Source organism: Symphalangus syndactylus, chromosome 1 (genome assembly GCF_028878055.3).
Source record: "Symphalangus syndactylus isolate Jambi chromosome 1, NHGRI_mSymSyn1-v2.1_pri, whole genome shotgun sequence".
NCBI lineage: Eukaryota > Metazoa > Chordata > Mammalia > Primates > Hylobatidae > Symphalangus > Symphalangus syndactylus.
Window position 1 is genome coordinate 68959025 of NC_072423.2, and position 12930 is coordinate 68971954.

The window sequence follows — 12930 nt, forward strand, 5'->3', positions numbered from 1 at the left end:
GAGGATTCAACCAACCTCGGATTGAAAATATCCAGGAAAAAATATGGATAGTTGCATCTGTACTGAAAAGGTACAGGCTTTTTTCTTGTCGTTATTCCTTCAACAATATAGTGTAACAACTATTTACACAGCATTTACATTGCATAAGGAATTATAAGTAATCTAGAGAGGATTTAAAATATACAGAAGCATGGCTCGCGCCTGTAATCCCAACACTTTGGGAGGCAGAGGCAGGCGGATCACCTGCGGTCAGGAGTTTGAGATCAGTTTGGCCAACATGGCGAAACCCCATCTCTACTAAAAATACAAAAATTAGCTGGGTGTGGTGTTGTGCACCTGTAAGCCCAGCTACTTGGGAGGCTGAGGCAGGAGAATCACTTGAAACTGGGAGGCGGAGGTTGCAGTGAGCCAAGATGGAGCCACTGCACTCCAGCCTGGACAACAGAGCAAGACTCTGTCTCAAAAATAAATACATTAAATAAATAAATAAATAATATATACAGAAGGATGTGCATAGGTTATCTGAAAATACTATGCCCTTTCATATAAGGGACTTGACCATCTGTAGATTTTGGTATCTTTGGGGCAGTCTTGGAACCAATTCCTGTGGATATGGAGAGATGACTGTATATCTATATTGCAGAGGCCATGGCTTCTGTCCTGCCTTCCCTTACACGGCTCTCATAGCTCTAGTAACTTCCCCTAGATTTTCTCATGCCCCCAAACTAGCCTCTTAGAAAGACTTCATTGTGGAAAAGTAGTCAGTGAATTCCAGAATTATAGATTTAAATGGTTTGAGGATTAGCAACAAGTCTGGTCTAGTTTCTGCTTGCTGAAAAGGGTAAACTGTGCAGATGGGCCACCCACAGATGGCCCGGATTTGGATTCAGCAGGGAGAAGTATTTACTCAAGATCGTCTGAGCAAGGATGTAGCCAAGACCTAGGAAAGCTGCACTGAGCAGTCTGAGAGGGTGTCCGGAGTGGGCAGGGGATCCATCTGTGAGGACATGGTGGGAAATGCCACGCCAGATTAGGCTGGGCAGCCCCCATGCTGAATACTCTTAGGGGTGCTTATCTCAAGGCCAGCTGAGGGTGGAAGGAATGGAGGCTTGCAGGGGACTGTACTGAGGCTGCCCAGGTAGTTGTAAAATGAACAAGATAGATTGCATAGTGAAATCAAGGGAGGGTGGCAGGAAACAAAAGCAGCAAAAGCAGCAATTCCTATATGCAGCAGGCTTTATGCTCACCATTCATCAACAATCAAGCAAACAAAAACGCCACCAAATACCAATCATGGCACAGTTTGCATTAAGTTCTGTGAGCATGCATTGAGTGTTTACCCTGTGCAAGACACTGTGCTAGATGCAAAAAGAAGTTAAACAAATCTAATAAAGTAAGCAAATAAAAGGGCAGAAAGGCTAACAGCCCCACTGCGGGCAACAAGCCAAGAGGAAGTTTCTGTGCATAGCATTCCCTCAACTGACCCGACTGCCTGGGCCGGAGATGACTTGTCTTTGTCCTGCATCTGTCTGGATTACTCAGCAGGTGCTTTCTTCATGTTTTGCATCTTATACTCAGCTCATTAGTGTATAATAAAATACTTACAGAGAAGCTCCTATGTGACAGGGAGTTGGAAGATATAATGAGGTAAGTGTGTATTGAAACATATCTCGGCATAGAAAAAGTACAGTAAGGCTGGGCGTGGTGGCTCATGCTTGTAATCCCAGCACTTTGTGAAGCCTAGGCAGATGGATCATTTGAGGTCAGGAGTTCAAGACCAGCGTGGCCAACATGGTGAAACCCCGTCTCTACTAAAAATACAAAAATTAGCCAGGCGTAGTGGTGTATGCGTGTAATCCCAGCTACTCGGGAGGCTGAGGCAGGAGAATTGCTTGAACCCAGGAGGCAGAGGGTGCAGTGAGCCGAGATTACACCACTAAACTCCAGCCTGGGCGACAGAGTGAGGCTCAATCTCAATTAACAACAACAACAAAAAAAGGTACAGTAAAAAATACGCTATTATAATTTTACGGGACTGCTGTCATATATGTGGTCCATTGTTGACCAAAAGGTCATTATGCAGCACACGACTGTATTTTGTTGTGGATCTGCATCAGTACAGGATGTTTCAGGTCCTGGGCCCTCCCTTTCTACCTTGATCACAGACTACAGGGATGGTCTCAAGATTAGCAGGAGAAAGGTTTGTTTGTCTCATAGGCTGTCCAGTCTGAAGAACGTGTAAGGCCTAGGCCCACCAGGGGCCCACAGCTGCTCTGGTGCAGAAGGGCCTGGGACAATGCCTGGTGTCTGCAGGAGGAGGGCAGAGGGGCAGAAAAGTCCCCTGGAAACATAAAGGAAGAAAAGTGGGAGGGAGACCAGAAGTCGATGGAACTTGTACTAAGCATCTGAACGGAAAGAGTTCTGTGTGAGTGGCAGGGGTTTGGATGTGAAAATTGAGACTCATTTCTGTGCTCTTTAGACATAGGGTGTGTTTGAGCTGGGTTACCACTAAGACTGTGTGTTCTCTCAGGTGATAATGATACCCACACAGCCTCCAGATACTGCCAAGCAAAATATATGGGTAACATGCTTATTTTGCTCCATTGAGACAATTGAGCTTCTTGTGTGTGGGGTCCATGCCCCATTCCTGATTTTACCCTATACATGTTACCTAGTTTATAGTTCATAGAGATGCTAAATAGATGTTTGTTATTCTTGGTGTATTAGTGTGAGGAACCCACAAGACCTACCTTACAAACTGAATAGAAAAATGCACACAAATAAAGACTAACGTTATTCTAACATGTAAGTCTGATGCTCATTATTAATGAAATTGGAGTTCAATGAAATACTCACATAGCTTGGAGGAAATAAAGATGACTCTATGGAACAGATAAGCAGCAGAGAATAATTAGAATTTGGCTAGGCAACATGGAGGAAAAAGTGATTCCAGGGGCTGGAAAATCATGAGCCAAATTTATTAAGCAAGTTCGTGAGCCAAGGTCATAAAGTTTTGTGTAGAGGAATAACAAAAAATATATTCTACTCACATCTGCAATCCCAGCACTTTGGGAGGTTGAGATGGGAAGCTCACTTGAACCCAGAAGTTCAAGATCCACCATGGCAACATAGAAAGATCCCATCTCTACAAAAAAATTATTTTAACTTATTTATTTATTTATTTATTTATTTTTAGTATTTATTTTTTTTTTTGAGACAAAGTTTTGCTCTTGTTGCCCAGGCTGGAGTGCAATGGCATGATCTCAGCTCACCGCAATCTTTGCCTCCCTGGTTCAAGTGATTCTCCTGCCTCAGCCTCCCAAGTAGCTGGGATTACAGGCATGTGCCACCACACCTGGCTAATTTTGTATTTTTTGTAGAGACGGGATTTCTCCATGTTGGTCAGGCTGGTCTTGAACTCCCGACCTGAGGTGATCCGCCCATCTTGGCCTCCCAAAGTGCTGGGATTATAGGCATGAGCCACTGCGCTCAGCCCAATTAATTTATTTTTGTAGAGACAGGGTCTTGCTTTGTTGCCCAGGCTGGTCTCAAACTCCTGTCACCCAGTGATCCTCCTGCCTTGGCCTCCCAAAGTGTTGAGATTACAGGCGTGAGCCACCATGCTCAGCCCAAAACATTTAAACAGTAGGCAGCTGGGTGATGCTTACCTGTAGTCCCAGCTACTCAGAGGCTGAGGTAGGAGCATTGCTTGAGCTCCCGAGTTGAAGGCTGCAATGAGCCATCATGGCGCCACTGCACTGCAGCCTGGGCAACAAACTGAGTCTCTGCTTTAAAAAAAGTACATCTAGAAGACTGGTCTATTGTGTTCACCTGCATGGAAAGATGGTTTTCTTTCTTGTCATAACCTAGGGCCTGGACTATTGTGGGAGCCTGGTTTGTGTTTGTTGAGAGAATGAATGAATATATGATTGTGTTATTGAATAATAAATATATCACCTGCCCTCTTTCATTCCAAAGAACAAGTGACATGGGCCTCTCTCTTCTGCCCCTCCGTCTTTTCTTTTTAAATTGTCTCTGCTTTTCCATCTTTGGATTCATTGCCCTCCTTTCTCTCCCTCCTGTCCCTCTTGCTCTGTTTGGAGTCTAAAGTAGAAGCATAGGAAGTGGGCTAGAAGGCAGCACATCCCAGGGCGGTCTGCGACTTCTCTGCATGCAGAGACGGATGGCAGTCCCTGCAATTACTGCCCATCATTTCCTCCGGCGATGCTCCCAGTCAGACTCCGGAAAGATGCCGGAGCTGTTTTTGCCTTACAATACTGCCGGCCTTCAGGCTCAAGCTACTGCGTTAACTACATTTTCCAAAGTAGGATAATTTTGTTATCAGAAAAAAATATATATTAGGAAAAGAATGCTGTACCTTCTTGTCTATTCATGGGCATCATTATTTTCTGACAAGAATTTCTTTTTATTATCAAGTAATTTAGTTTGAGTCAACTGTTTTTTTTTTGTGATGGATGCTATCAGAATAAGTATTGCGAATGAAAAGCTTTATTTGTTAGAGTTAATTAAGTCTTATGGCAGAATTTTGAGGCCGGTTGATGAATACATTTTGTACAGCTAGAGAATAAAATCAAATTGGATGTTTTTCTTCAGGATTAAATACAGTTACATTTAGTTTGCTTTTCCACAAAAACAGTAAAGCACAAAAAAATCCCAAAGTAAACTAAAAATCACACATAATCCCACCCTACAGCCATAACAATTTGGTTCATGCCCCTTTCATCTTTCTTCCTCCACATTTATTTATGTGATTTTTTTTTTTTTTTATGTTTTGAGACAGAGTCTTGCTCTATTGCCCAGGCTGGAGTGCAGTGACGCAATCTCTGCTCACTGCAACCTCTGCCTCCTAGGTTCAAGTAATTCTCCTTCCTCAGCCTCCTGAGTAGCTGAGATTACAGGCGTGCACCACCATGCCTGGCTAACTTTTGTATTTTTAGTAGAGACAGGGTTTTGCTATATTGGCCAGGCTGGTCTCAAATTCTCGGCCTCAGTGATCCTCCCTCTCTGGCCTCCCAAAGTTCTGGGATTGCAGGCATGAGCCACTGCGCCTGGCCCATTTGTGTGATTTTAAATTGAAGAAAAGGAAATAAACTTTTTTTTACCAGTTAAGAAATATATCAATTAACATTTTGTCAGCTACATAGCATTTCCTCTGTGGATTACCACAGGTTTTTTTTTTTTTTTTTAATTTTTAAAAATCTCCTTTTTTTTGCATTAACTTTTTAAAAAATAGAGATAAGGTCTCACTCTTTAGCATTGAAATGGCTTGAGCCTGGCACGGTGGCTCATGCCTGTAATCCTAGCACTTTGGGAGGCCGAGGCGGGTGGTTCACTAGGTCAGGAGTTCAAGACCAGACTGGCCAACATAGTGAAACCCCGTCTCTACTAAAAGTACAAAAAATAAATAAAATTAGCCAGGCATAGTGGCGAGTGCCTGTAGTCCCAGCTATTCAGGAAGCTGAGGCACAGTGGCTGGTGCCTGTAATCCCAGCTACTCGGGAGGCCGAGGCAGGAGAATCGCTTGAACCCAGAGGCAGAGGTTGCAGTGAGCCGAGATTGTGCCACTGCACACCAGCCCCTGAGACAGAGTGAGACTCCGTCTCAAAAAAAAGAAAAAAAAGAAATGCTTTGAGTGTGCTTTCATGTGTAAATAATATTGTGGTGAACATTCTTATTCAAACATCTTAGTCCATTATCTCTATTTTCTTATGGTAAAATTATTAAATGCAGAATTTCTGTGTCTAAGGATATATAATTTTAAGATTTTCTAGCCAGGCGCGGTGGCTCACGCCTGTAATCCCAGCACTTTGGGAGGCCGAGGAGGGCGGATCATGAGGTCAGGAGATCGAGACCATCCTGGCTAACATGGTGAAACCCTGTCTCTACTAAAAATACAAAAAATTAGCTGGGCGTGGTGGCAGGCGCCTGTAGTCCCAGCTACTCAGGAGGCTGAGGCAGGAGAATGGCGTGAACCCGGGAAGCAGAGCTTGCAGTGAGCCAAGATCGCGCCACTGCACTCCAGCCTGGGTGACAGAGCAAGACTCCGTCTAAAAAAAAAAAAAAAAATTAAGATTTTTGATACATATTTCTGCTTTTTATTCCCTTTTCTAAAACTTGCAGTTTTGCTCTACCTTTAGAAAAACAATGCCAGCATCAAGCAAATTGTGAAGGCCCAAACCTTCTCTGCTTTTTATTTTGTATTATTTACTTATTCTTAACAGACAGGATTTAGCTCTGTTGCCCAGGATGGAGTGCAGTGGTGCGATCATAGCTCACTATAACCTCAAACTCCTGGGCTCAAGTGATCCTCCTGCCTCAGCCTCCAGAGTAGCTGGGGCCACAGGTGCATGACAACATGCCCAGCTAATTTTAAAATTTTTTGTAGAGATAAGGGCTTGTTTTGTTTTCAGTGCTGGTCTCTTGAACTCCTGGGGTCAAGCAGGCCTCCGGACTTGACCTCCCCAGGTGCTGGGATTACAAGTGCCTTCTCTTCTCTTTATCATATAAAAACTCATTCTCTGAAAGTAAGCTGATAAATTAATTCTCACAGAAAGGTGAAGCAGGGAAGATGCTCACTGCGTGAAGTTGGGAGCAGCATCGGTCCTGCCCAGTGCTGTGCATGGGTGACTTGATTGCATGAGACTTTGGGCCGAGAGGGGCTTTATCCATACTTGCTAGCAGAAGGAGTAGATACAGTGCCCTACTGGGTTGGCATAAGTCATAGGAAGTAACTTGATGAAGGGCGAATGGCTTTCTCATTATGCAATTTCAGCCCACTGAGAGGAAATAAGGGGGTATATATTTTGGGTGAAGTGAGGACAATGCACCTTTTTTTTCTATTTCTGGAATCTCATTTCATGGATTATTAACTACTCTGCCTACTAATAAAGAGAGGTTAGTGGGGAAAATAGTCTTTGAAATCTCAGACTTAAGCATTCCACTCTCTGACCATAATATCCTCTGGCCTGCTTACCAAAAAGCTTAAATTCCAAATATTCCTCTCTCATTGGGACTACCAGTTTACTGAGCATCATTCATCAAATATTCCCATTCTTCTTACCCAGCGTTAGACTCCAAGGTCCAACACTATAATCACTTCTTTGAGAACCACCCTTGGCCAGGCACAGTGACTCATACCTAAAATCCCAGCACTTTGGGAGGCCGAGGTGGGCAGATCACTTGAGATCAGGAGTTCGAGGCCAGCCTGGCCAACAGGCGAAACCCCATGTCTTCTAAAAAAATACAAAGATTAGCTGGTTTTGGTGACATGCGCCTGTAGTCCAGCTACTTGGGAGGTTGAGGCACAAAAATTGCTTGAACCCCGGAGGTGGAGGTTGCAATGAGCCAAGATCCTGCCACTGCACTCCAGCCTGGGTGACAGAGCAAGACTCTGTCTCAAAAAAACAAAAAGACACTTCTCAAAAGAAGACATTTATGCACCCAAAAAACATATGAAAAAATGCTCATCATCACTGGCCATCAGAGAAATGCAAATCAAAACCACAGTGAGATACCATCTCACACCAGTTAGAATGGCCATCATTAAAAAGTCAGGAAACAACAGGTGCTGGAGAGGATGTGGAGAAATAGGAAAACTTTTACACTGTTGGTGGGACTGTAAACTAGTTCAACCATTGTGGAAGTCAGTGTGGTAATTTCCTCAGGGATCTAGAACTAGAAATACCATTTGACCCAGCCATCCCATTACTGGGTATATACCCAAAGGACTATAAATCATGCTGCTATAAAGACACATGCACACGTATGTTTATTGTGGCACTATTCACAATAGCAAAGACTTGGAACCAACCCAAATGTCCAACAACGATAGACTGGATTAAGAAAATGTGGCACATATACACCATGGAATACTATGCAGCCATAAAAAATGATGCGTTCATGTCCTTTGTAGGGACATGGATGAAGCTGGAAACCATCATTCTCAGTAAACTATCGCAAGGACAAAAAACCAAACACTGCATGTTCTCACTCATAGGTGGGAACTGAACAATGAGAACTCATGGACACAGGAAGGGGAACATCACACTCCAGGGACTGCTGTGGGGTGGGGGGAGGGGGGAGGGACAGCATTAGGAGATATACCTAATGCTAAATGACGAGTTAATGGGTGCAGCAAAACAACATGGCACATGGATACATATGTAACAAACCTGCATATTGTGCACATGTACCCTAAAACCTAAAGTATAATAATAAAAATAAAAACAAAAACAAACAAACAAAATAAAGTAGTTGGGGATTCTCATTTAAAAAAAAAAAAAACAAAAACAAAAAGAAAGAACCACCCCTGACTTTGTTCCTTTGTTCTCTCTCCATTTGTTTACCTACCTGACACAGCCCCGTCCTTCAGCATAACCAAACTTGCGCAAATGAATGTTGCAGCTAATCGCACAATGGTGCCACTAGTGTGAAACAGATTTCGAATGGACCCTGGCACTTCCTGGAAACCTCTCACATCCCCCTGCTCTCTAAGATAGTTATATCATGCCTTTTCCTCTCTCCACTTACCTCATTTTCCATCTTCCTCTTAATTATTCACTCTCAACTGATGACATGGCCTCATAATTCCTTAAGAATATGGAAACAGAAAGGAACGTCATCATCATCTCACCATTAACCACCTGTATCTGTGCTCATATTCTTGCCTCCTGTCCTATGAAGGTAGAGGGCAAGGGTCCTCATCCAAGCACAGATGAACCCCCGCCTGTCTTCTGAATGTCACCCTTTCTTGTCTCCTGAGATCTGTCTGCATTGTCCCCTCCTCCCTTTTCCTCGGTCAGTCTCATCAGCATCTTCTAATCTATCACCTGTCATCCTAAAGTCCCCCACCCTACACTGAGTTCCCTTCAGCTACCATCTCATTTCTTTACTCCCCAGTCAAAAAAACTACTTGAAATCATTATCTGTGCTCTGTGTCCCATTTTTTCCTTTCTTTCTTTTCTTTCTTTCTTTCTTTCTTTCTTTCTTTCTTTCTTTCTTTCTTTCTTTCTTTCTTTTCTTTTCTTTTCTTTTCTTTTCTTTTCTTTTTTTTTTTTGAGATGGAGTTTTGCTCTTGTTGCCCAGGCTGGAGTGCAATGGTGTGATCTCGGCTCACTGCAACCTCTGCGTCCTGGGTTCAAGTGATTCTCCTGCCTCAGCCTCCCAAGTAGCTGGGGTTACAGGCGCATGGCACCACAGCCGGCTAATTTTTGTATTTTTAGTAGAGACGGGATTTTGCCATGTTGGCCAGACAGGGTCGCGAACTCCTGACCTCAGGTGACCCACTCGCCTCGGCCTCCCAAAGTGCTGGGATTACAAGCATGAGCCATCATGCCCAGCCTTGTGTCTATTTTTTTCGACCTCCATTTTCTTTCAAATTCACTCCAAGGCCTCTGTCACAAAAACTAAACTCTATGACAACTTCATCCTCACTGGACACAGCTGACCATTCTGTCTGGGGGACACACACTCTTCTCTTTCACCTCCCTGACACTCCCTGGTCCTTCTTCTGCCTCCCAAGTTTCTTCTTCTCAGTTGTCTTTGCTGGTTCCTGTCCTCTTCTAGAACTCTAAATGTTGGCGTGCACCAGGGCTCTCTTTTCCTTCCTTCCCTCTTTCCAGAAGGGGTCCTCCCTTGGAAACCCATGGATTTCAGGAGCATCTGTAGTCCAATGACTCTTAAATCTCCATCTCTCCCATGAAGCACAGACTTACTTATCCAGCTTCTTTCTTCCAATATCCATTTGTAGGTCTAACAGGTGTCTCAAAATTAACATGCCCAACATGGGAAGCTTGATTTTCCTCCAAAACTCTTTCTCCCCATTTTTTCATATCTCAAGTAGTGGTGCCCAGCCCCTTCCAGCCGATAGGCTAAAAGTCTCCAGGTTATCCGTGACTCTTCCTTCTCTCCCTCATTCCCTATATCCAGTGCATCCACAGAACTTTATCCTGAAGTTATATCTCGAATCTGTCAGCCTCTTTGCATCTCTACTGCTAGCTTTAGTCTAAGCTGTCCTCAATTTTATCCTGAACAGTGGAAGAGCAACTTGACCCTTTCCCCTTTCATTTTTGTCCTTCTTCAATCCATTCGCCAACTAAATACCCAGAATGATCTTTTTTTTTTTTTTTTTTCGAGACAGAGTCTTGCTCTGTCCCCCAGGCTGGAGTGCAGTGGCGCAATCTTGGCTCACTGCAAGCTCCGCCTCCCAGGTTCATGCCATTCTCCTGCCTCAGCCTCCTGAGTAGCTGGGACTACAGGCACCTGCCACCACGCCCAGCTAATTTTTTGTGTTTTTAGTAGAGACGGGTTTTCACTGTGTTAGCCAGGATGGTCTCGATCTCCTGACCTTGTGAACCGCCCCAAAGTGCTGGGATTACAGGCGTGAGCCACCGCGCGCGGCCCAGAGTGATCTTTTAAAAAAGTTGTTGAACTCATGTTCCTCTGCTTAAAACCCTCCAGTGGATTCCCACTGGATTTAGAATAAAGTCAAAATTCCTTACCTCACTCTACGTGGCCCCACATGATTTGACCCCTGCTTCCCTTTCTGACCTTGTACCTATGTTCCAGGCATACTGACCGACTTGCTGTTATTCAAACATGAGAAGGGCAGATATGCCCCTGGGCCTTTGCACTTGCTGCACCCTCTGCCTGGATCATCCTATCTAAGCCAGTTCAAGCCTACCATTCATCATCTGTACCATTCATCGTCTCTACCATTCATCATCTCTACCACCCATTGTCGGGTCACATCTTCACAGGTCTTCACTCTATTCAACATAGTATCCTACTCTTGGTAGGCACTTAATAATTTTTTTTTTTTTTTTTTTTTTTTTTGAGACAAGGTTTCCCTGTGTCACCCAGGCTGGAGTGCAGTGGCACAATCTTGGCTCATTGTAACCTCCGCCTCCTGGATTCAAGCGATTCTCCTGCCTCAGCTTCCCAAGTAGCTGGGACTACAGGCACATGCCACCACACCTGGCTACTTTTTTTTTTATTTTTTTATTTTTAGTAGAGACAGGGTTTCATCATGTTGTCCAGACTGGTCTTGAACTCTTGACCTCAGGTGATCCACCCGCCTCCAGCCTCCCAAAGTGCTAGGTGTGAGCCACTTCGCCCAGCCAAAAAATATTTTTTGAAGAAATAATTGATGCTGTGCAATGAAGCCTGTTTGTTGATTGACTCATGATTTAATTATTTTCCAGTAAAGAATATGTTTGGCTCAGGTGTGATGGCTCACACCTATAATCTCAGCACTTTGGGAAGGCAAGGTGGAAGGATTACTTGAGGCCAGGAGTTCAAGACTGGCTTGGGGAACATAGCAAGACCCTGTCTCTACAAAAATAAGAAAAAAAAAAATTACCTGTGCATGGAGGTGCATGCTTGCAGTCCCAGCTACTCTGGAGGCTAAGGCAGGAGGATTTCTCAAGCCCAGGAGTTTGAGGCTGCAGTGAGCTATGATTACGCCACTGCACTCCAGCCTGGGTGACAGAGAAAAACCCTGACTTATTTTTATTTTTATTTTTTCTCTAAGTCAGGGAATAAAAACCCTGTCTCAAAAAAGTAAATAAATAAAAGCATATTCTTGGGCATCTATCCAAAACTGAAGCAGGATTAAAGTTGAGAGGAACAGGAATAGAGTTACAAATAGTATGTTGACATCACTTCATAGCCAGCTGTTTTAAATGCTCCTTTTGAGATAGTTCCTGACACTGTAATACAATGATAATCTAGCCACTATCCCCTAATCCATCCACCTCCCACGGTTGACAGGGTAGACCTCTGATACCCCTGCCAAAGTAGCACTCTTCTGGCCCACTGAAGTCCAACTTTGTGAAGAGTGGGCAAGAATGAAGGGCAGATTGGTCCCGTACCATCCATTAAATTTAAAAAAATTAATTCATATATATTTCAGTGTAGGAGTTCTATTTGTTATTTTCCAAATTCATTTAGCTTTTTTCTCCTAATAATATACTGTTCCTGCCCTATAGGTCATATTTCTTCCTTCAATATTTTAAACACGATTATTTTTGGGAGCTAAGCTATGAGGACGCAAAGGCAGAAGAATGACATAATGGACTTTGGGGACTCCGGAGGAGTCCTTGAGTTAATGGATCATTCCCATTCATTAACTCTAGTTCCTGGATGGGAATGATTTCTTTTGTGATTCTTCCTTGTGCTGCTTCCTTTCCCAGATGGTTTTAAATTTTTACCTATGAGCTCATCTGTAGTAGGTATTTTCCACCAATTTTCTCTCAGGAGCCACATTCCTCAGGTTGTATAGTTACAAGAAGTTACAGGAGGAGCTGGTCAGCTGGCTGAGGCTTCTCAGGACTGGTTGTCCAGTTAGAATGTTCTGGTCTCAGTTTCACAGATAGGACAATTCCTTGGCTTTATACAGGGAACTCTCCTCACACAGGTTTGTGGCTTTATCTTTTTTTTTCTTTTCTTTTTTTTTTTTTTTTTTTTTTGAGACGGAGTCTCACTCTGTTGCCCAGGCTGGAGTGCAGTGGTGCTGTCTCGGCTCACTGCAAGCTCCGCTTCCCAGGTTCATGCCATTCTCCTGCCTCAACCTCCCGAGCAGCTGGGACTACGGGCGCCCGCCACCACGCCCGGCTAATTTTTTTGTGTGTTTTTTTTTTTTTAATAGAGACAGGGTTTCACCGTGTTAGCCAGGATGGTCTTGATCTCCTGACCTTGTGATCCGCCTGCCTCGGCCTCCCAAAGTGCTGGGATTACAGACATGAGCCACCGCGCCTGGCCAGCTTCATCTTTTGACATGAGTGAACACTGTGTATTTGATCTATGATCATTTGATGTATGAATAAGACCCCAGCTCCACACTCCTGAAGTTTGAGTTCCAACACCTTCTTTATCCATTCACTTTTACACTTGCACACTACTTTGCCTTTG